Source organism: Drosophila tropicalis, unplaced genomic scaffold (genome assembly GCF_018151085.1).
Source record: "Drosophila tropicalis isolate 14030-0801.00 unplaced genomic scaffold, ASM1815108v1 contig_558, whole genome shotgun sequence".
Classification (NCBI taxonomy): Eukaryota; Metazoa; Arthropoda; class Insecta; order Diptera; family Drosophilidae; genus Drosophila; species Drosophila tropicalis.
Genome location: NW_027173032.1, coordinates 1 through 24,579, shown reverse-complemented (window position 1 = coordinate 24,579; position 24,579 = coordinate 1). Strand labels below are relative to the sequence as shown.

The 24,579-nt window shown below is 38.8% G+C and overlaps 5 long non-coding RNA genes and 1 pseudogene across 5 annotated transcripts; all 6 read right to left on the bottom strand.

Annotated features, from left to right (window-relative positions):
- Nucleotides 1-7,474: 7,474 nt before the first annotated feature.
- Nucleotides 7,475-8,156, bottom strand: LOC137575053 (dynein axonemal light chain 1 pseudogene; annotated as a pseudogene).
- Nucleotides 8,157-9,336: 1,180 nt separating this feature from the next.
- LOC137575054 (uncharacterized) lies at nt 9,337-9,898 on the bottom strand. Its single transcript, XR_011032109.1, has 2 exons — nt 9,595-9,898; nt 9,337-9,534 (listed from the first exon to the last, which is right to left on the bottom strand). It is a non-coding gene; the product is annotated as an uncharacterized lncRNA (long non-coding RNA).
- Nucleotides 9,899-11,930: 2,032 nt separating this feature from the next.
- LOC137575055 (uncharacterized) lies at nt 11,931-12,378 on the bottom strand. Its single transcript, XR_011032110.1, has 2 exons — nt 12,110-12,378; nt 11,931-12,049 (listed from the first exon to the last, which is right to left on the bottom strand). It is a non-coding gene; the product is annotated as an uncharacterized lncRNA (long non-coding RNA).
- Nucleotides 12,379-15,930: 3,552 nt separating this feature from the next.
- LOC137575056 (uncharacterized) lies at nt 15,931-16,381 on the bottom strand. Its single transcript, XR_011032111.1, has 2 exons — nt 16,110-16,381; nt 15,931-16,049 (listed from the first exon to the last, which is right to left on the bottom strand). It is a non-coding gene; the product is annotated as an uncharacterized lncRNA (long non-coding RNA).
- Nucleotides 16,382-19,959: 3,578 nt separating this feature from the next.
- Nucleotides 19,960-20,489, bottom strand: LOC137575052 (uncharacterized). Its single transcript, XR_011032108.1, has 2 exons — nt 20,141-20,489; nt 19,960-20,078 (listed from the first exon to the last, which is right to left on the bottom strand). It is a non-coding gene; the product is annotated as an uncharacterized lncRNA (long non-coding RNA).
- A 1,709-nt stretch (nt 20,490-22,198) lies between these two features.
- On the bottom strand, nt 22,199-22,667 carry LOC137575057 (uncharacterized). The gene is made up of 2 exons (XR_011032112.1): nt 22,378-22,667; nt 22,199-22,317 (listed from the first exon to the last, which is right to left on the bottom strand). It is a non-coding gene; the product is annotated as an uncharacterized lncRNA (long non-coding RNA).
- Nucleotides 22,668-24,579: the final 1,912 nt, after the last annotated feature.

The window sequence follows — 24,579 nt, the reverse complement described above, 5'->3', positions numbered from 1 at the left end:
CTTGATCTGGATCAACAGCCGAGTCGATCTAGCCATGTCCGTCCGTCCTTCCGTCTGTATGAACACGCAGATCTCGGAGACTATAAGAGCTAGAGCCACCAAATTTGGTATGTATACTCGTGTAGTATGTAAATGTATAGATTTAATTGGAATTTTGGCCACGCCCCCTTACGCCAACAGGAATCACATAAAACTATTTTTCTTAAAAAGTATAACAGCTAGAGACATCAAATTTAGTTTGTATACCCGTTCAGATGGCGCGCAGAAAATAATCGTTCAAACTTTTTGCCACGCCTCCTTACGCCCCCAGGAATTACATAAAACTGTTTTTCTTAAAAAGTATAATAGATAGAGACATCAAATTTGGTATGCAGACTAGCTTAATAGACGCGCAGATAGTGGCTATTTAAAAATTTTGCCACGCCCACTTCCGCCCCGCAAATTAAACAAAACTGATTTTATCAAAAACTAACAAAGCTAAAGTCACCAAATTTAGTATGTATACTGGCATAGTATGCACGTAGAGTATATATATTTTTATATTTTGCCACGCCCACTTCCGCCTCCATAATTTAGAAAAAAACGATTTCCTCCTTTAGTTTTTTGACTATCGCATTTAAATTTGGCAGACTAATTTTTCTTATCTATTTCTACCAAACTACCAAATTTTATTGAAATCGGACTAGAAACATGTAAAATATGCGTATGAACGTATTTTACTAAGCGGTCCACAAGGCCAGAATTGGCCGTTGGCTAGTGGCGGCGCTAGAGTGCTCGTGTGTTCGTAGAGTGAGCGAGATAGCACATACTATGAAGCATGTAAAAACAACTGAATAGACATACATATGTACATTTGGTTTTCGAAATTTGAAATATTTGTTTCACCTGGTGTATGGTATACCCAAGTCGACGAGTCGACTTACTTGCTTCATTTTTAATATTCTCACATGTCAACGTTTGGTTATGGATAGACTGTTGGAAAGATTGCAAATTGGAGGAACCCAGTTAACTAAAAAAAAAAAAAAATCAAAGAAGCTAACATCGGCTATGCCGAAGTTTGTATACCCTTGCAGTCCTTGGTAATAATAATTTTACATGTTCAAAATTTGTTTTCTGCAACTCAATTCATCTATACACAAACAAAACAATTTTACTCTCATATTATCACATATGTAAATTTCATAGCATACTCGATTTTTATGAAAATGTTTCTTCTAGTTCTTCTAGAGCTATATGATATAGTGGTCCGATCCTTATGGTTTTCATACCGGGTAATAAAAACCCCCGAAAAAATTTCAGCCCGATAGCTCTTAAGACGGCTGAGTAAAACGCGTACGCACAGACGGACGGACAGACGGACATGGCTATATCAACTCAGCTTCTCATGCTGATCAAGAATATATATACTTTATGGGGTCGGAAACGTCTCCTTCTGTGCGTTACAAACATCTGATCAATTTTATAATACCCTCTGCAAGGGTATAAAAATAAAAAAAAAAACGTCCTGTGAGTGTGAGAAACACACTCAAATACTAAAACAAAAATTAAAATAAACGTAGTAGCCGGGTTATTCTAAATGTCATTTAAAAATCCAATGCCCCAAACCCAGAGCCAAACATCATCAGTTTGTTGTAGCACCTTGCAAGCATGACACAAAAAAAAAATAAATAAAAATAAAAAAAAGTCCAAAAATTTCAAAAAACCTCAAAAAAAAAAAAAAATAAAAAAATATAAATCCAAAAAAAAGTAAAAATTAAAAAATAAAAAAAGTTTAAAAGTAAAAAATCCAAAAAAAAAACTGAATTCGAAATTTTTAAATCCATTTGGCTTAATTTTTCGGGTATTCTTAGGCTAAGTGAAAAGTTTTTTTTTTACTTTTATAGAAAAATAAAAAATACTCTTACTGAGCACATACACTAAACCAGCACGGAGAGAACTGGACACTAGTACCCTTGGCCGAAGTGATCATCGATGTTGGCAGTAGAGGTTTGTTGATTTATAATTTTACCTTATAACGATATAATTTTTAATCCAACTAGAAATTGACGTGGTTAACAAAATTAAAATAATAATTGAAACACTGATGTTTTCCTGCACATACTCTGAATCTTTATATTTTGATACTACTAATAAATATATATTTTGATACTACAATTAATTTAACTGTCTGGTTTTTTTTACTAAGAATCCAAAAATAAATTTCAGAACCTACAAAAAGTTTGACCCAAATTTCACTACTTTGACGTCTGGCTGTTCCCTCTGCCAACTGTCATCTTCTTTTCGCCACCAATTTGCCATTCATACATTAGACCATGCGTGCATTTTGAGAAGCGGCAGTTATCATTAAGAGAAGATTGCAATTTGTGGAACTCCCTGCGTTTCAGGAGCCCTGGGCTCAGTGCGCTAAGGTGAGAGTGATATCCCTGACATCACTGCTGCGGCTATATACTGCCCTCCAAGATACCTGGTTGCTCAGAGGGCAGGGCCCTTTATAACTGCAAGGCGAACAGCAGGCTTGACTGTCACTCCACTGGAGCGCCCACACACTGGCCTATTGATCCCAATAAGATCCCAGATTTGCCGTGTCGAAAGGAGTGGACAGAGGATTGTCGCAAGCAATGATCAAGACCTTTGTTCAGATCACTGTGCAGTCAAGCTGCTTATTAACATGCCAGCCAGCACGAATACAGTCAGAAGCAGACTGTTCAAGAGAAGTACCAACATTCAGTCATACCATACATGGTTCCAAAATAACTTGGATCTAACGGTTTAGCTGAACGATGAGGAGGACCTGAACGATGCTGTCGAGCGGCTCAACATCGCAATACACAACGCGGCCTTCATTGCCACTCCGCCACCTACTTCTAACACAAGGAACGTTCCACGCAGAGGGACAAGGCCGACTTTAACAGAGCGGCAAAGGATCTTTAAGAGCTCTCCGTCGAGATTCTTTAGAAAGTTTCCTGCAAAACGTCGAGCCTGGAGATCAGCAACATAATCTTTGGCGGCTGACAAACAACATCAAGAGGCCCACCAAGAGGAAGGAGCCTATTAAGAAGGAAGACGGAAGCCTTCACTCCGTTTAATAGGTGCTCACAAATCGAAGCTAGCCAAACGCTAGAGTTCCTAGATGTCTCCTACCAAATGGCTCTCCCTATCTGGCACGTCTAATCAGATAAACTGCTCGCTGAGATCGCGAAGCCAAAGTTGTCCAAATCGCCTGGATATGATGGCATTGACGTACCATCAGTCAAAGCCCTCCCAACAAATGCAGTTCAGCTTCTCCTCAACATTATAAACAAATGCTTCCTGATAGGACACTTTCCCTCCTAGTGGAAGTGCGTCGAAATCATCCTGATCCAAAAACCTGGGAAACTTGCAGCCAATCTCGCCTATATCGTCCGATCAGTCTATTGGCAGTATTCTATTTTTGCGTAAAATGCGGCCAACACTGGACGAGGCCGGTCACCAGTTTGGCTTCACAGGATCACGGGTCTGCGCTCCTATCTTTGCCATAGGATGTTCTGTGTGAGATGCGGTGATGACACCTCTGAAATCAAAAGCATAAGAGCAGGATGCTGGGCCCTATATTGTGTACCATTTACACTGCCGACATGCCGATATCTCCGGACCCACGAGTTCTCACTGCCACCTATGTGGATGACACTGCCTTCTTGGCATCCGACGAGTCACTGCTGGCAGTTTGATTCAGGTGCAGTTAGACGCCATTAACACTTGGCTGCGGCGCTGGAATATTGTCGTCAACCCCGAGAAGTCTGTGCAAATTACCTTTGCGCTTCGAAGAGGATACTGCCCTGCCATACATTTGGATGGAAGTACCATTCCATTCAGCGACTCGGCTAAATACCTGGGCCTCATTATGGACAGACGTCTCACTTGGAAAACGTAACCAAGGCTGCACCCATTGGATCTGCCGCATCTAAATTAGGACTGACCCTTCAGCGCACCCGGCTTTTCTCTCTAACTGCTCTGCTATTGTTACCCCATAATTTTTGTATTTTGGAACATTGAAACTTCCATAACACATAGTTTTTCATTATCTAATACTATCTTATACTATTGTTACTACATAATTATACCATACACCCATAGGCTGAAATGGTATATTAAAGTCGCCAATGTGTATGTAACAGACAGAAGAAAGCTTCTCCGACCCTATAAAGTATATTCTTGATCAGGATCAACAGCCGAGTCGATCTAGCCATGTCCGTCTGTCCGTCCGTCCGTCCGTCCGTCCGTCCGTCCGTATGAACACGCAGATCTCGGAGACTATAAGAGCTAGAGCCACCAAATTTGGTATGTATACTCGTGTAGTATGCACATGTTCAGAGTAATTTGGAATTTCGGCCACGCCCCCTTACGCCCCCAGGAATCACATAAAACTGTTTTTCTTAAAAAGTATAACAGCTAGAGACATCAAATTTAGTTTGTATACCCGATTAGTTAGTGCGCAGAAATTAAATGTTCAAACTTTTTGCCACGCCCCCTTACGCCCCCAGGAATCACACAAAACTGTTTTTCTCAAAAAGTATAATAGCTAGAGACATCAAATTTGGTTTATATGCTCGTTTAGTTAGCGCGCAGAAACTAATTGTTTAAACTTTTGCCACGCCCCCTTCCGCCCCCGGAATTTACATAAAAGTGATTTCCTTCAAAACTATGATAGCTACCGACATCAAATTTAGTATGTAGACTAGTTTAATAGACGCGCAGATATTGGCTATTTAAACATTTTGCCACGCCCACTTCCGCCCCCCGCAAATTAAACAAAACTGATTTTATCAAAAACTAACAAAGCTAAAGTCACCAAATTTAGTATGTATACTGGCATAGTATGCGCGGAGAATTTAGATATTTTCACATTTTGCCACGCCCATTTCCGCCTCCATAATTTAGAAAAAAACGATTTCCTCCTTTAGTTTTTTGACTATCGCATTTAAATTTGGCAGACTAATTTTTCTTATCTATTTCTACCAAACTACCAAATTTTATTGAAATCGGACTAGAAACATGTAAAATATGCGTATGAACGTATTTTACTACGCGGTCCACAAGGCCAGAATTGGACGTTGGCTAGTAGCGGCGCTAGAGTGCTCGTGTGTTTGTAGAGTGAGCGAGATAGCACATAGTATAAGACATGTAAAAACAATTTAATAGACATACATTTGGTCTTCGAAATAAGAAATATTTGTTTCACCAGGTGTATGGTATACCCAAGTCGACGAGTCGACTTACTTGCTTCATTTTTTTGGACATTTCCTAGTCCTTGTTGATTAACTTAAAGATCTACACAAAGTGATATAAATGATTATTAATTATGTAATTTTCCAAATGTGTGGGTTGCTTTTAGAATAAAACTTTTACATTTCGACAATCTGTTGCTAAAATCTTCGACTTCTTAATATTTTTTATAGGTTTTCTAATAGAATTGTAGAATTTTATAGTCACTAATAATAACTATTCAATTAAATTATTGATTTTCGCTTCAAAATAAAGAAGCAATAATAAAAGGTTGCCTTAAGATGTCCTTTAAGAATGATCCTTGCTGTTTATTTAGGAATTATTAAGTCCATGATTTTTCGTAAAATATTTAGAAATGTTAATTGTTTGTGCTTTTAATAATCTGTTTCGAACAGTGCGGTATTTTAATAGTAAATCTAGATATGAAAATAACATTTTCTGTAACAGATTTAGAGTTTGCGGTAATCTTATTCTCGTAGACCTTAAATTTGCCTTTTATTGACATTTTAAGTAGAACGAATTATAGTTAGTTTAATACAAAACTGTGATTTATCCAAAGCTAAACTTAATGGCACAATAATTCATTCTTTTACCTCTATTCATGCATACGATGTTGGTTGGGAGTCGCATATTTATTTGTTTTCTGTGCATTGAATTGTAACTACTGTTGACTCGTTTTCTCGTTTCTTTGTGTTTGCCAAAAAGTGTCAAACTATTTGTATGGCCATGTTTACATTAATATTATTATTGATTAAATAACAACAACAACAACAATAGCAGCAGGAGCAGCAGTAATTGCAATGACATCTCCAGAGATTTCGTGAATTTGCAGTTAAATCGAAAATACATAAAAAGTATCATTAAACTTTGGTGTCTGGCAATTTTTCTGTTCTCTCTCTCTCTCTCTCTCTCTCTTTTTTATGATTTTATTTAACGTTTTTATCTACGGCCCTTTTCTGTTCATGGTATGTTATGAATATATACAAATAAACAAATACATATTCACTACGTATATTTTTGTATATTTGTTTGCCAAGTTTTCTCCCTTCACAGTTTTTTTTTTTTTTTTTTTTTTGCCATTTGCCTTTAGGTTTTCGATTATTTATGCCCAACCAAACAAATAAGAAACGAATTTTTGTATTTGGTCATAACTAGGCAGACGACTTATCAGTTTTTATGGCACTCTCATTCTGTTTGCCAGTTTTCTGATTCGGATTCTGATTTTGACTCTGACTCATTGCCAATGTCTTTCAATTGTTTTTCACTTTTCCTGTTATGTGTTTGGCTATCAAATTTAAGCAAGCACTTCTGACAAAATAAATTTTCTGTCATCTATACACATTGAAGATGAAAAAGAAAATTATTGAGAAAGCTCTAGTAAAATTGACTTATAAATTTTAATAAATTTTATTTCTATATCTTTTTTCATTTTCGTTTTGCTTAACTCAAAATACTAAATATTATTATAAACGCTACTCAATTAAACCTATTATTTAGAGAAATTTCTCAGCTGAAAAGCACGAAAATTAACCAACTTTATTTAATTTAAATTCGTTGTCAAACTTTGTTATATCACTGTATTAACCCTATTTAGTAAAATGTTCTTAGCCTTTGCCAAAAATGTTGCATTCACTCGGTTGTTTAACCAGAATTTTCCAATTAGGAATACCAGCTAGCATCAGGACGACTAGTTTATGCAGTCTTTTCACTTGTGGGGCTTAATCAAAATTTCACACAAAATAGGCTTTACCTTGATCATGCCACGCCCACTTTTAAGTGCAGGCTCATTACTTGTTCAACTCGAGTTCAAGACACAAAAAATATGCAAACAATGCCAGAGACATGAAAATTCAGACTGGTGCTGGGACTTTGTCGTCGTTTTGGTCCCAACAACAGAATAAAAACTGGGTGAAAGAAAAAAAAACATGGAAATGAAACCTTTCACCTGCAAGTGCTTCTGCTTATTGGAAGGAAGATATGAGGGGGTAGGCAAAGAGAGAAATTGTGATAGAAACAGGGAGACTGAAATCGAGTGGGTAAGGAAAACAATAGTATTCATCAGCAGAAAGGCAATGAAAATTGGAAAATTCATTTCCAATGCAAAAATAGAAATAATGGAAAAATATGTTTGCACATCAAGAATGAGCAAGTGAGAGGATAGGCCTGTGTTATGGGCGGGAGAAAGCGTTTGGGAACTTACGACATACATATGTACAGGACACCCATTCCTTTTATTCTTTATTTCAATTACACAGCATGTTCAACATTTTCTGTCTTAACGTATAATAGTTTCCCCATCGAGTTTCTTAAGATTGGGCAGACGACGCATAACTTCCGAAAGAAAAGCTGGTGGCTCCATATTCTCCGAAAGTATGTTGCCCGTAAAGGTAATTTCCACCAGATTTGGCGGCACTGACATGCGATTAAATTCAGCCCAATCCTTAATCAGATTCTGTGATATATAGAATACCTTCAATACCTTCATCGATTCCAGTGGTTTGATCTTCTCAATGTTATTATAGCTAACCCAGAGTTCTTCTAATGTATCAGCCAGGGATTCAATGCCACTGATATTCTTCAGATTATTTCTAGCCAAGCTCAGAACTCTGAGATTCTTCATGCTCGATATTCCACTTATCTTCTCAATCATGTTGGAAGAAAGGCTGAGTTTCTGACACTCCACCAAAGTGCCAAGTGTAGAATCCATTTTCTCAATTGGCGGATATTGGAATTGTAAACCAATCTCCGTGGCCTTAATAGCTTCAGTTGGCTTGTTCCTCTCCTCCCAGCGGGCAAGAGCATCCTTAATAGTTGTTGGCTTCGCCATTCTAGAAAGAAGATAAGTTGGAAGAGAACTAAACGAATAGAGTGTTGTATGTTTTGGGATTGACAGCAATAGTGAAAAAAAGAATAGCCTGCTTAACTATATTTTTAAATATTTTATATTTTATAAAAGTCCTTCACTCAACTTCTATTCCATTATTGGATGATCCACAATAAAGTTTCAAAGTTTTTCCTCCATCCACCAAAGTTGTTTCTATCCCACTCTGTTTAGCCCTTTTTTTTTTAGATTTTTCCAAGACAAAAGTGAACATATGTCATATTACGAAATTCCATTTAAATTTTTAAATGGGTACACATTAGCTTAGGTCACAATTCGATGCTTCTTCATTCGTGTCCTAAATCTTCTAAAAATTTTATATATATATTATGTTAAATACTGTAACACTCAATCCCCATCTCTTGTGATTGTCTAGATAAATATCCCACACCCCGTTCCAGCATAATTTATGCATATATGTATTGTTTACTCAATTTCTGGCTATTCCCAATGCTCTGAGTCTGTCATGATAACTTCATTGGCATTGGTTTTTTTCCTTGTCTGCTGGTATTGGAGGGGGTAGAAGGAGTCTGGAATGTGCGACTTGTGTCTGCTGCGTTTGTATTCATTTTTCAGGTTTTTTTTTGTCCCACACACGGTTCACGACCTCACGGGACTTTATTACACACATATTTGAGGTGATAATACAGTTTCATTTTGCCCCACGGCAACTCCCCATGTCAAATAAGTTCATTTCCTTTTTTGGCGTTTTAAAAAAATTTATTTCCCCTTTAAATTTTCCAGCGTTTTGTTTAAATATTTGTTGCAGCTGTTATCGCAAACCATGTGCACAAATATTTTATGGTTCTAGTAATAAATTACGACACGAAAAAAAACGAAAGTAGGGTAGCAATTCTTGATAATCGTCCAGAAATTGGTCAAAACATATTTGATTTTTTGTAATTCAAATAAAAAAATTGATTTTTTTCTGCTTTTTCCTCATAAATTGTGTGCTCAATGCGGCAGAACACACTTACAGTCCAATTCTGATGGAAGAGAAGGAGGTTCAAAATGCACGCAAAGTCTAATTTATGAATGGCGAATGTGGAGAAGCAAAAAATTGGTGGCGAAAAGAAGATGGCAGTTGGTAGAGGGCACAGCCAGACGTCAAAGTAGTGAAATTTGGGTCAAAAATTTTTGTAGGTTCTAAAATTTGTTTTTGGATTCTTAGTAAAAATAACCAGACAGTTAAATTAATTGTAGTATCAAAATATATTATTAGTAGTATCAAAATATAAAGATTCAGAGTATGTGCAGGAAAACATCAGTAGTATCAAAATATAAAGATTCAGAGTATGTGCAGGAAAACATCAGTGTTTTATTATTTCATCTCAAGATCCCTAAAACGGTTTTCGATTTCTGACTTCTAATTTTGTTAACAACGTCAATTTCTAGTTGGATTAAAAATTATATCGTTATGAGGTAAAATTATAAATTATAAATCAACAAACCTCTACTGCCAACATCGATGATCACTTCGGCCAAGGGTACTAGTGTCCAGTTCTCTCCGTGCTGGTTTAGTGTATGTGCTCAGTAAGAGTATTTTTTATTTTTCTATAAAAGTAAAAAAAAAACTTTTCACTTAGCCTAAGAATACCCGAAAAAATTAAGCCAAATGGATTTAAAAATTTCGAATTCAGTTTTTTTTTTGGATTTTTTACTTTTAAACTTTTTTTTGATTTTTTAATTTTTACTTTTTTTTTGGATTTTTACTTTTATACTTTTTTTTTTTTTGATTTATATTTTTTTATTTTTTTTTTTAGGTTTTTTGGAATTTTTGGACTTTTTTTTTATTTTTATTTATTTTTTTTTGTGTCATGCTTGCAAGGTGCTACAACAAACTGATGATGTTTGGCTCTGGGTTTGGGGCATTGGATTTTTAAATGACATTTAGAATAACCCGGCTACTACGTTTATTTTAATAATGAGGCCCAGGTATTTAGCCGAGTCGCTGAATGGAATGGTACTTCCATCCAAATGTATGGCAGGGCAGTATCCTCTTCGAAGCGCAAAGGTAATTTGCACAGACTTCTCGGGGTTGACGACAATATTCCAGCGCCGCAGCCAAGTGTTAATGGCGTCTAACTGCACCTGAATCAAACTGCCAGCAGTGACTCGTCGGATGCCAAGAAGGCAGTGTCATCCACATAGGTGGCAGTGAGAACTCGTGGGTCCGGAGATATCGGCATGTCGGCAGTGTAAATGGTACACAATATAGGGCCCAGCATCCTGCTCGTATGCTCTTGATTTCAGAGGTGTCATCACCGCATCTCACATAGAACATCCTATGGCAAAGATAGGAGCGCAGCCACCTTTAGAAAGGCGCTGGGAGAGCGGTCTTTAGCTTGAACAGCAGTCCAGTGTGCCAAACCCTATCGAACGCTTGCTTAACGTCCAGAAACACTGCGTTGCAGTACTTCTTCTCCTCAAATACTTCCAGTATTTTACCCGTGATCCTGTGAAGCCAAACTGGTGACCGGCCTCGTCCAGTGTTGGCCGCATTTTACGCAAAAATAGAATACTGCCAATAGACTGATCGGACGATATAGGCGAGATTGGCTGCAAGTTTCCCAGGTTTTTGGATCAGGATGATTTCGACGCACTTCCACTAGGAGGGAAAGTGTCCTATCAGGAAGCATTTGTTTATAATGTTGAGGAGAAGCTGAACTGCATTTGTTGGGAGGGCTTTGACTGATGGTACGTCAATGCCATCATATCCAGGCGATTTGGACAACTTTGGCTTCGCGATCTCAGCGAGCAGTTTATCTGATTAGACGTGCCAGATAGGGAGAGCCATTTGGTAGGAGACATCTAGGAACTCTAGCGTTTGGCTAGCTTCGATTTGTGAGCACCTATTAAACGGAGTGAAGGCTTCCGTCTTCCTTCTTAATAGGCTCCTTCCTCTTGGTGGGCCTCTTGATGTTGTTTGTCAGCCGCCAAAGATTATGTTGCTGATCTCCAGGCTCGACGTTTTGCAGGAAACTTTCTAAAGAATCTCGACGGAGAGCTCTTTAAGATCCTTTGCCGCTCTGTTAAAGTCGGCCTTGTCCCTCTGCGTGGAACGTTCCTTGTGTTAGAAGTAGGTGGCGGAGTGGCAATGAAGGCCGCGTTGTGTATTCCGATGTTGAGCCGCTCGGACAGCATCGTTCAGGTCCTCCTCATCGTTCAGCTGAACCGTTAGATCCAAGTTATTTTGGAACCATGTATGGTATGACTGAATGTTGGTACTTCTCTTGAACAGTCTGCTTCTGACTGTATTCGTGCTGGCTGGCATGTTAATAAGCAGCTTGACTGCACAGTGATCTGAACAAAGGTCTTGATCATTGCTTGCGACAATCCTCTGTCTGTCCACTCCTTTCGACACGGCAAATCTGGGATCTTATTGGGATCAATAGGCCAGTGTGTGGGCGCTCCAGTGGAGTGACAGTCAAGCCTGCTGTTCGCCTTGCAGTTATAAAGGGCCCTGCCCTCTGAGCAACCAGGTATCTTGGAGGGCAGTATATAGCCGCAGCAGTGATGTCAGGGATATCACTCTCACCTTAGCGCACTGAGCCCAGGGCTCCTGAAACGCAGGGAGTTCCACAAATTGCAATCTTCTCTTAATGATAACTGCCGCTTCTCAAAATGCACGCATGGTCTAATGTATGAATGGCAAATTGGTAGCGAAAAGAAGATGGCAGTTGGTAGAGGGAACAGCCAGACGTCAAAGTAGTGAAATTTGGGTCAAACTTTTGTAGGTTCTGAAATTTATTTTTGGATTCTTAGTAAAAAAAACAAGACAGTTAAATTAATTGTAGTATCAAAATATATATTTATTAGTAGTATCAAAATATAAAGATTCAGAGTATGTGCAGGAAAACATCAGTGTTTCAATTATTATTTCAATTTTGTTAACCACGTCAATTTCTAGTTGGATTAAAAATTATATCGTTATAAGGTAAAATTATAAATTATAAATCAACAAACCTCTACTGCCAACATCGATGATCACTTCGGCCAAGGGTACTAGTGTCCAGTTCTCTCCGTGCTGGTTTAGTGTATGTGCTCAGTAAGAGTATTTTTTATTTTTCTATAAAAGTAAAAAAAAAACTTTTCACTTAGCCTAAGAATACCCGAAAAATTAAGCCAAATGGATTTAAAAATTTCGAATTCAGTTTTTTTTTTGGATTTTTTACTTTTAAACTTTTTTTTTGATTTTTTAATTTTTACTTTTTTTTTGGATTTATATTTTTTTTTTTTTTTTTTTTTTTTGAGGTTTTTTGAAATTTTTGGACTTTTTTTTTTTTTTTTTTTTTTTTTTTTTTTGTGTCATGCTTGCAAGGTGCTACAACAAACTGATGATGTTTGGCTCTGGGTTTGGGGCATTGGATTTTTAAATGACATTTAGAATAACCCGGCTACTACGTTTATTTTAATTTTTGTTTTAGTATTTGAGTGTGTTTCTCACACTCACAGGACGTTTTTTTTTTTATTTTTATACCCTTGCAGAGGGTATTATAAAATTGATCAGATGTTTGTAACGCACAGAAGGAGACGTTTCCGACCCCATAAAGTATATATATTCTTGATCAGCATGAGAAGCTGAGTTGATATAGCCATTTTTTTTTTTTTAGTTAACTGGGTTCCTCCAATTTGCAATCTTTCCAACAGTCTATCGATAACCAAACGTTGACATGTGAGAATATTAAAAATGAAGCAAGTAAGTCGACTCGTCGACTTGGGTATACCATACACCAGGTGAAACAAATATTTCAAATTTCGAAAACCAAATGTACATATGTATGTCTATTCAGTTGTTTTTACATGCTTCATAGTATGTGCTATCTCGCTCACTCTACGAACACACGAGCACTCTAGCGCCGCCACTAGCCAACGGCCAATTCTGGCCTTGTGGACCGCTTAGTAAAATACGTTCATACGCATATTTTGCATGTTTCTAGTCCGATTTCAATAAAATTTGGTAGTTTGGTAAAAGTAGATAAGATTTATTAGTCTGCCGAATTGTGCAAAAACTACAGGAGGAAATCGGTTTTTTCTAAATTATGTAGGCGGAAGTGGGCGTGGCAAAATATAAAAATATATATACTCTACGTGCATACTATGCCAGTATACATACTAAATTTGGTGACTTTAGCTTTGTTAGTTTTTCAGGAAATCAGTTTTATGTAAATTCCGGGGGCGGAAGTGGGCGTGGCAAAATTTTTAAATAGCCACTATCTGCGCGTCTATTAAGCTAGTCTGCATACCAAATTTGATGTCTCTATCTATTATACTTTTTAAGAAAAACAGTTTTATGTAATTCCTGGGGGCGTAAGGAGGCGTGGCAAAAAGTTTGAACGATTATTTTCTGCGCGCCATCTGAACGGGTATACAAACTAAATTTGATGTCTCTAGCTGTTATACTTTTTAAGAAAAATAGTTTTATGTGATTCCTGTTGGCGTAAGGGGGCGTGGCCAAAATTCCAATTAACTCTATACATTTACATACTACACGAGTATACATACCAAATTTGGTGGCTCTAGATCTTATAGTCTCCGAGATCTGCGTGTTCATACAGACGGAAGCACGGACGGACATGGCTAGATCGACTCGGCTGTTGATCCAGATCAAGAATATACTTTATAGGGTCGGAGAAGCTTTCTTCTGTCTGTTACATACACATTGGCGACTTTAATATACCATTTCAGCCTATGGGTGTATGGTATAATTATGTAGTAACAATAGTATAAGATAGTATTAGATAATGAAAAACTATGTGTTATGGAAGTTTCAATGTTCCAAAATACAAAAATTATGGGGTAACAATAGCAGAGCAGTTAGAGAGAAAAAGCCGGGTGCGCTGAAGGGTCAGTCCTAATTTAGATGCGGCAGATCCAATGGGTGCAGCCTTGGTTACGTTTTCCAAGTGAGACGTCTGTCCATAATGAGGCCCAGGTATTTAGCCGAGTCGCTGAATGGAATGGTACTTCCATCCAAATGTATGGCAGGGCAGTATCCTCTTCGAAGCGCAAAGGTAATTTGCACAGACTTCTCGGGGTTGACGACAATATTCCAGCGCCGCAGCCAAGTGTTAATGGCGTCTAACTGCACCTGAATCAAACTGCCAGCAGTGACTCGTCGGATGCCAAGAAGGCAGTGTCATCCACATAGGTGGCAGTGAGAACTCGTGGGTCCGGAGATATCGGCATGTCGGCAGTGTAAATGGTACACAATATAGGGCCCAGCATCCTGCTCGTATGCTCTTGATTTCAGAGGTGTCATCACCGCATCTCACATAGAACATCCTATGGCAAAGATAGGAGCGCAGCCACCTTTAGAAAGGCGCTGGGAGAGCGGTCTTTAGCTTGAACAGCAGTCCAGTGTGCCAAACCCTATCGAACGCTTGCTTAACGTCCAGAAACACTGCGTTGCAGTACTTCTTCTCCTCAAATACTTCCAGTATTTTACCCGTGATCCTGTGAAGCCAAACTGGTGACCGGCCTCGTCCAGTGTTGGCCGCATTTTACGCAAAAAATAGAATACTGCCAATAGACTGATCGGACGATATAGGCGAGATTGGCTGCAAGTTTCCCAGGTTTTTGGATCAGGATGATTTCGACGCACTTCCACTAGGAGGGAAAGTGTCCTATCAGGAAGCATTTGTTTATAATGTTGAGGAGAAGCTGAACTGCATTTGTTGGGAGGGCTTTGACTGATGGTACGTCAATGCCATCATATCCAGGCGATTTGGACAACTTTGGCTTCGCGATCTCAGCGAGCAGTTTATCTGATTAGACGTGCCAGATAGGGAGAGCCATTTGGTAGGAGACATCTAGGAACTCTAGCGTTTGGCTAGCTTCGATTTGTGAGCACCTATTAAACGGAGTGAAGGCTTCCGTCTTCCTTCTTAATAGGCTCCTTCCTCTTGGTGGGCCTCTTGATGTTGTTTGTCAGCCGCCAAAGATTATGTTGCTGATCTCCAGGCTCGACGTTTTGCAGGAAACTTTCTAAAGAATCTCGACGGAGAGCTCTTTAAGATCCTTTGCCGCTCTGTTAAAGTCGGCCTTGTCCCTCTGCGTGGAACGTTCCTTGTGTTAGAAGTAGGTGGCGGAGTGGCAATGAAGGCCGCGTTGTGTATTCCGATGTTGAGCCGCTCGACAGCATCGTTCAGGTCCTCCTCATCGTTCAGCTGAACCGTTAGATCCAAGTTATTTTGGAACCATGTATGGTATGACTGAATGTTGGTACTTCTCTTGAACAGTCTGCTTCTGACTGTATTCGTGCTGGCTGGCATGTTAATAAGCAGCTTGACTGCACAGTGATCTGAACAAAGGTCTTGATCATTGCTTGCGACAATCCTCTGTCTGTCCACTCCTTTCGACACGGCAAATCTGGGATCTTATTGGGATCAATAGGCCAGTGTGTGGGCGCTCCAGTGGAGTGACAGTCAAGCCTGCTGTTCGCCTTGCAGTTATAAAGGGCCCTGCCCTCTGAGCAACCAGGTATCTTGGAGGGCAGTATATAGCCGCAGCAGTGATGTCAGGGATATCACTCTCACCTTAGCGCACTGAGCCCAGGGCTCCTGAAACGCAGGGAGTTCCACAAATTGCAATCTTCTCTTAATGATAACTGCCGCTTCTCAAAATGCACGCATGGTCTAATGTATGAATGGCAAATTGGTAGCGAAAAGAAGATGGCAGTTGGTAGAGGGAACAGCCAGACGTCAAAGTAGTGAAATTTGGGTCAAACTTTTGTAGGTTCTGAAATTTATTTTTGGATTCTTAGTAAAAAAAACAAGACAGTTAAATTAATTGTAGTATCAAAATATATATTTATTAGTAGTATCAAAATATAAAGATTCAGAGTATGTGCAGGAAAACATCAGTGTTTCAATTATTATTTCAATTTTGTTAACCACGTCAATTTCTAGTTGGATTAAAAATTATATCGTTATAAGGTAAAATTATAAATTATAAATCAACAAACCTCTACTGCCAACATCGATGATCACTTCGGCCAAGGGTACTAGTGTCCAGTTCTCTCCGTGCTGGTTTAGTGTATGTGCTCAGTAAGAGTATTTTTTTATTTTTCTATAAAAGTAAAAAAAAAAACTTTTCACTTAGCCTAAGAATACCCGAAAAATTAAGCCAAATGGATTTAAAAATTTCGAATTCAGTTTTTTTTTTTTTTGGATTTTTTACTTTTAAACTTTTTTTGGATTTTTTAATTTTAACTTTTTTTGGATTTTTACTTTTATACTTTTTTTTGGATTTATATTTTTTTTTGTTTTTTTTTTTTTTTTGAGGTTTTTTGAAATTTTTGGACTTTTTTTTATTTTTATTTATTTTTTTTTGTGTCATGCTTGCAAGGTGCTACAACAAACTGATGATGTTTGGCTCTGGGTTCGGGGCATTGGATTTTTAAATGACATTTAGAATAACCCGGCTACTACGTTTATTTTAATTTTTGTTTTAGTATTTGAGTGTGTTTCTCACACTCACAGGACGTTTTTTTTTTTTATTTTTATACCCTTGCAGAGGGTATTATAAAATTGATCAGATGTTTGTAACGCACAGAAGGAGACGTTTCCGACCCCATAAAGTATATATATTCTTGATCAGCATGAGAAGCTGAGTTGATATAGCCATTTTTTTTTTTTAGTTAACTGGGTTCCTCCAATTTGCAATCTTTCCAACAGTCTATCGATAACCAAACGTTGACATGTGAGAATATTAAAAATGAAGCAAGTAAGTCGACTCGTCGACTTGGGTATACCATACACCAGGTGAAACAAATATTTCAAATTTCGAAAACCAAATGTACATATGTATGTCTATTCAGTTGTTTTTACATGCTTCATAGTATGTGCTATCTCGCTCACTCTACGAACACACGAGCACTCTAGCGCCGCCACTAGCCAACGGCCAATTCTGGCCTTGTGGACCGCTTAGTAAAATACGTTCATACGCATATTTTGCATGTTTCTAGTCCGATTTCAATAAAATTTGGTAGTTTGGTAAAAGTAGATAAGATTTATTAGTCTGCCGAATTGTGCAAAAACTACAGGAGGAAATCGGTTTTTTCTAAATTATGTAGGCGGAAGTGGGCGTGGCAAAATATAAAAATATATATACTCTACGTGCATACTATGCCAGTATACATACTAAATTTGGTGACTTTAGCTTTGTTAGTTTTTGATAAAATCAGTTTTGTTTAATTTGCGGGGCGGAAGTGGGCGTGGCAAAATTTTTAAATAGCCACTATCTGCGCGTCTATTAAGCTAGTCTGCATACCAAATTTGATGTCTCTATCTATTATACTTTTTAAGAAAAACAGTTTTATGTAATTCCTGGGGGCGTAAGGAGGCGTGGCAAAAAAGTTTGAACGATTATTTTCTGCGCGCCATCTGAACGGGTATACAAACTAAATTTGATGTCTCTAGCTGTTATACTTTTTAAGAAAAATAGTTTTATGTGATTCCTGTTGGCGTAAGGGGGCGTGGCCAAAATTCCAATTAACTCTATACATTTACATACTACACGAGTATACATACCAAATTTGGTGGCTCTAGATCTTATAGTCTCCGAGATCTGCGTGTTCATACAGACGGAAGCACGGACGGACATGGCTAGATCGACTCGGCTGTTGATCCAGATCAAGAATATACTTTATAGGGTCGGAGAAGCTTTCTTCTGTCTGTTACATACACATTGGCGACTTTAATATACCATTTCAGCCTATGGGTGTATGGTATAATTATGTAGTAACAATAGTATAAGATAGTATTAGATAATGAAAAACTATGTGTTATGGAAGTTTCAATGTTCCAAAATACAAAAATTATGGGGTAACAATAGCAGAGCAGTTAGAGAGAAAAGCCGGGTGCGCTGAAGGGTCAGTCCTAATTTAGATGCGGCAGATCCAATGGGTGCAGCCTTGGTTACGTTTTCCAAGTGAGACGTCTGTCCATAATGAGGCCCAGGTATTTAGCCGAGTCGCTGAATGGAATGGTACTTCCATCCAAATGTATGGCAGGGCAGTATCCTCTTCGAAGCGCAAAGGTAATTTGCACAGACTTCTCGGGGTTGACGACAATATTCCAGCGCCGCAGCCAAGTGTTAATGGCGTCTAACTGCACCTGAATCAAACTGCCAGCAGTGACTCGTCGGATGCCAAGAAGGCAGTGTCATCCACATAGGTGGCAGTGAGAACTCGTGGGTCCGGAGATATCGGCATGTCGGCAGTGTAAATGGTACACAATATAGGGCCCAGCATCCTGCTCGTATGCTCTTGATTTCAGAGGTGTCATCACCGCATCTCACATAGAACATCCTATGGCAAAGATAGGAGCGCAGCCACCTTTAGAAAGGCGCTGGGAGAGCGGTCTTTAGCTTGAACAGCAGTCCAGTGTGCCAAACCCTATCGAACGCTTGCTTAACGTCCAGAAACACTGCGTTGCAGTACTTCTTCTCCTCAAATACTTCCAGTATTTTACCCGTGATCCTGTGAAGCCAAACTGGTGACCGGCCTCGTCCAGTGTTGGCCGCATTTTACGCAAAAATAGAATACTGCCAATAGACTGATCGGACGATATAGGCGAGATTGGCTGCAAGTTTCCCAGGTTTTTGGATCAGGATGATTTCGACGCACTTCCACTAGGAGGGAAAGTGTCCTATCAGGAAGCATTTGTTTATAATGTTGAGGAGAAGCTGAACTGCATTTGTTGGGAGGGCTTTGACTGATGGTACGTCAATGCCATCATATCCAGGCGATTTGGACAACTTTGGCTTCGCGATCTCAGCGAGCAGTTTATCTGATTAGACGTGCCAGATAGGGAGAGCCATTTGGTAGGAGACATCTAGGAACTCTAGCGTTTGGCTAGCTTCGATTTGTGAGCACCTATTAAACGGAGTGAAGGCTTCCGTCTTCCTTCTTAATAGGCTCCTTCCTCTTGGTGGGCCTCTTGATGTTGTTTGTCAGCCGCCAAAGATTATGTTGCTGATCTCCAGGCTCGACGTTTTGCAGGAAACTTTCTAAAGAATCTCGACGGAGAGCTCTTTAAGATCCTTTGCCGCTCTGTTAAAGTCGGCCTTGGCCCTCTGCGTGGAACGTTCCTTGTGTTAGAAGTAGGTGGCGTAGTGGCAATGAAGGCCGCGTTGTGTATTGCGATGTTGAGCCGCTCGACAGCATCGTTCAGGTCCTCCCTCATCGTTCAGCTGAACCGTTAGATCCAAGTTATTTTGGAACCATGTATGGTATGACTGAATGTTCGTACTTCTCTTGAACAGTCTGCTTCTGACTGTATTCGTGCTGGCTGGCATGTTAATAAGCAGCTTGACTGCACAGTGATCTGAACAAAGGTCTTGATCATTGCTTGCGACAATCCTCTGTCTGTCCACTCCTTTCGACACGGCAAATCTGGGATCTTATTGGGATCAATAGGCCAGTGTGTGGGCGCTCCAGTGGAGTGACAGTCAAGCCTGCTGTTCGCCTTGCAGTTATAGGAAGGGCCCTGCCCTCTGAGCAACCAGGTATCTTGGAGGGCAGTATATAGCCGCAGCAGTGATGTCAGGGATATCACTCTCACCTTAGCGCACTGAGCCCAGGGCTCCTGAAACGCAGGGAGTTCCACAAATTGCAATCTTCTCTTAATGATAACTGCCGCTTCTCAAAATGCACGCATGGTCTAATGTATGAATGGCAAATTGGTAGCGAAAAGAAGATGGCAGTTGGTAGAGGGAACAGCCAGACGTCAAAGTAGTGAAATTTGGGTCAAACTTTTGTAGGTTCTGAAATTTATTTTTGGATTCTTAGTAAAAAAAACAAGACAGTTAAATTAATTGTAGTATCAAAATATATATTTATTAGTAGTATCAAAATATAAAGATTCAGAGTATGTGCAGGAAAACATCAGTGTTTCAATTATTATTTCAATTTTGTTAACCACGTCAATTTCTAGTTGGATTAAAAAATTATATCGTTATAAGGTAAAAATTATAAATTATAAATCAACAAACCTCTACTGCCAACATCGATGATCACTTCGGCCAAGGGTACTAGTGTCCAGTTCTCTCCGTGCTGGTTTAGTGTATGTGCTCAGTAAGAGTATTTTTTATTTTTCTATAAAAGTAAAAAAAAAAACTTTTCACTTAGCCTAAGAATACCCGAAAAATTAAGCCAAATGGATTTAAAAATTTCGAATTCAGTTTTTTTTTTTGGATTTTTTACTTTTAAACTTTTTTTTTGATTTTTTAATTTTTACTTTTTTTTTGGATTTTTACTTTTATACTTTTTTTTTTGATTTATATTTTTTTATTTTTTTTTTTAGGTTTTTTGGAATTTTTGGACTTTTTTTTTATTTTTATTTATTTTTTTTTGTGTCATGCTTGCAAGGTGCTACAACAAACTGATGATGTTTGGCTCTGGGTTTGGGGCATTGGATTTTTAAATGACATTTAGAATAACCCGGCTACTACGTTTATTTTAATAATGAGGCCCAGGTATTTAGCCGAGTCGCTGAATGGAATGGTACTTCCATCCAAATGTATGGCAGGGCAGTATCCTCTTCGAAGCGCAAAGGTAATTTGCACAGACTTCTCGGGGTTGACGACAATATTCCAGCGCCGCAGCCAAGTGTTAATGGCGTCTAACTGCACCTGAATCAAACTGCCAGCAGTGACTCGTCGGATGCCAAGAAGGCAGTGTCATCCACATAGGTGGCAGTGAGAACTCGTGGGTCCGGAGATATCGGCATGTCGGCAGTGTAAATGGTACACAATATAGGGCCCAGCATCCTGCTCGTATGCTCTTGATTTCAGAGGTGTCATCACCGCATCTCACATAGAACATCCTATGGCAAAGATAGGAGCGCAGCCACCTTTAGAAAGGCGCTGGGAGAGCGGTCTTTAGCTTGAACAGCAGTCCAGTGTGCCAAACCCTATCGAACGCTTGCTTAACGTCCAGAAACACTGCGTTGCAGTACTTCTTCTCCTCAAATACTTCCAGTATTTTACCCGTGATCCTGTGAAGCCAAACTGGTGACCGGCCTCGTCCAGTGTTGGCCGCATTTTACGCAAAAATAGAATACTGCCAATAGACTGATCGGACGATATAGGCGAGATTGGCTGCAAGTTTCCCAGGTTTTTGGATCAGGATGATTTCGACGCACTTCCACTAGGAGGGAAAGTGTCCTATCAGGAAGCATTTGTTTATAATGTTGAGGAGAAGCTGAACTGCATTTGTTGGGAGGGCTTTGACTGATGGTACGTCAATGCCATCATATCCAGGCGATTTGGACAACTTTGGCTTCGCGATCTCAGCGAGCAGTTTATCTGATTAGACGTGCCAGATAGGGAGAGCCATTTGAAAGGAGACATCTAGGAACTCTAGCGTTTGGCTAGCTTCGATTTGTGAGCACCTATTAAACGGAGTGAAGGCTTCCGTCTTCCTTCTTAATAGGCTCCTTCCTCTTGGTGGGCCTCTTGATGTTGTTTGTCAGCCGCCAAAGATTATGTTGCTGATCTCCAGGCTCGACGTTTTGCAGGAAACTTTCTAAAGAATCTCGACGGAGAGCTCTTTAAGATCCTTTGCCGCTCTGTTAAAGTCGGCCTTGTCCCTCTGCGTGGAACGTTCCTTGTGTTAGAAGTAGGTGGCGGAGTGGCAATGAAGGCCGCGTTGTGTATTCCGATGTTGAGCCGCTCCAGTGGAGTGACAGTCAAGCCTGCTGTTCGCCTTGCAGTTATAAAGGGCCCTGCCCTCTGAGCAACCAGGTATCTTGGAGGGCAGTATATAGCCGCAGCAGTGATGTCAGGGATATCACTCTCACCTTAGCGCACTGAGCCCAGGGCTCCTGAAACGCAGGGAGTTCCACAAATTGCAATCTTCTCTTAATGATAACTGCCGCTTCTCAAAATGCACGCATGGTCTAATGTATGAATGGCAAATTGGTAGCGAAAAAAGAAGATGGCAGTTGGTAGAGGGAACAGCCAGACGTCAAAGTAGTGAAATTTGGGTCAAACTTTTGTAGGTTCTGAAATTTATTTTTGGATTCTTAGTAAAAAAACAAGACAGTTAAATTAATTGTAGTATCAAAATATATATTTATTAGTAGTATCAAAATATAAAGATTCAGAGTATGTGCAGGAAAACATCAGTGTTTCAATTATTATTTCAATTTTGTTAACCACGTCAATTTCTAGTTGGATTAAAAATTATATCGTTATAAGGTAAAATTATAAATTATAAATCAACAAACCTCTACTGCCAACATCGATGATCACTTCGGCCAAGGGTACTAGTGTCCAGTTCTCTCCGTGCTGGTTTAGTGTATGTGCTCAGTAAGAGTATTTTTTTATTTTTCTATAAAAGTAAAAAAAAAACTTTTCACTTAGCCTAAGAATACCCGAAAAATTAAGCCAAATGGATTTAAAAATTTCGAATTCAGTTTTTTTTTTTTTTGGATTTTTTACTTTTAAACTTTTTTTTTTGGATTTTTTAATTTTAACTTTTTTTTGGATTTTTACTTTTATACTTTTTTTTGGATTTATATTTTTTTTATTTTTTTTTTTTTTGGTTTTTGAATTTTTTTTTTTTTTTTTTTTTTTTTTTTTTTTTTTGGGTTATGCTTGTAAGGTGTTTTGGTTTTTTTTTTTTTTTTTTTTTTTTTTTTTTTTTTTTTTGTTAAGGGCTACAACAAACTGATGATGTTTGGCTCTGGGGTTTGGGGCATTGGATTTTTAAATGACATTTAGAATAACCCGGCTACTACGTTTATTTTAATAATGAGGCCCAGGTATTTAGCCGAGTCGCTGAATGGAATGGTACTTCCATCCAAATGTATGGCAGGGCAGTATCCTCTTCGAAGCGCAAAGGTAATTTGCACAGACTTCTCGGGGTTGACGACAATATTCCAGCGCCGCAGCCAAGTGTTAATGGCGTCTAACTGCACCTGAATCAAACTGCCAGCAGTGACTCGTCGGATGCCAAGAAGGCAGTGTCATCCACATAGGTGGCAGTGAGAACTCGTGGGTCCGGAGATATCGGCAGATATCGGCACCCGGCTACTACGTTTATTTTAATTTTTGTTTTAGTATTTCATTTTCTATTTATTTGAAGTGTTTCTCATGGATGAGTGATTAGAATTGGAAGAAAGTGTCTTGGGTAGAACAATTGACAATTTTGTATTCTGAGTGAAATTTGATATGGTAATTCCCCACAGAAAACTGCCTTGAAAATGAGAAAACATGTGTAAAAAATGCAACGTTTATTTATAAAAATATTTTGAAAACATAAAAACTATTTAGAACAGGCAAATGAAATAGCTAGATTGCACAATGAGCCTCTTGTCCTTTTGATAATCGTTTGTCTTAGACAGGATCAGGTATATTACATGTTAAATATAAACATATTACATGTTAAAACTTTAATGGAGTAAGTTCTATGTTTGGCGAACTAACAAGTCCTAATAAAGTAAACTTCCACTGCTATTGTAATGGGTTTCCTTTAACACTAAAACTAGTGGGAATTGTACCCGCAAAAAGCAAAAGAGGCAAAGCATTGATAAAATCTCGTATATGCATTTCATTTTAAAGTATATCGGCTTATCTTTAAAGATATGCATAAATTATAATACTGACCTACTGATCTAGGCATCAAGTTTCTAAACAATCTTGCTACTCAGTAGATACTACTTGACAAATTTCTAGATTCATTATTCGAAATTCACCTGTAAAATGCATTGGAACAATTAAGCGAACCGTGCCATGTATCCAACAAAGAGCAGAACAAAGTGTGCTCGTCCAGCGTCTGACCATATGGACATACGCATTATCACTCACATGGAACAAACATACGAGACCAAGCACACACGCAAACAGCAAGGGACAGAGGCGGGCAGAGAGAAAGGGTGTGCATGGGTGTGTGGTATTCCGAGTAGCCACAACATGTCCTGTCATGCAGCGCTGGAGCAGGACGATATGCGGTAAATGTTACAGTTGTTGACAGCCCTGTTTGTACTGTTTAGTTTCAGTTAACAAGCGGGACCAAAAGAGCAAAAAGGAAGTCTGCACACCAGACCAGGACCCAACTGTCATTTAATTTTTTTTTCCCCATATACATACATACATATATACTTATTTATATTGCTTGTTTAAACATTTGAAGCTAGATGAAATTAAAGTTGTAGTGTTGCATAATGCAAAATGCTGCAAATATTTACCATTAACACGCGTTGCACTTTCTGCCTCTCAGCATCCATAAAGTTGGCAACATTGCGTACACATTTCCCCTTTTAAGTAACTCGCCTGCATAAGTCACAAAAAATACGTCGAAGGACACAAACACACACATACATACATAGTTGTTGTTGCAGTTGTCGTAAAACTTTTATGTATAAAAATATTTTGCTACATAAAACACCTGGAACGATGAAGAAGTTGTGCAAGTTTAAGAAAAATAT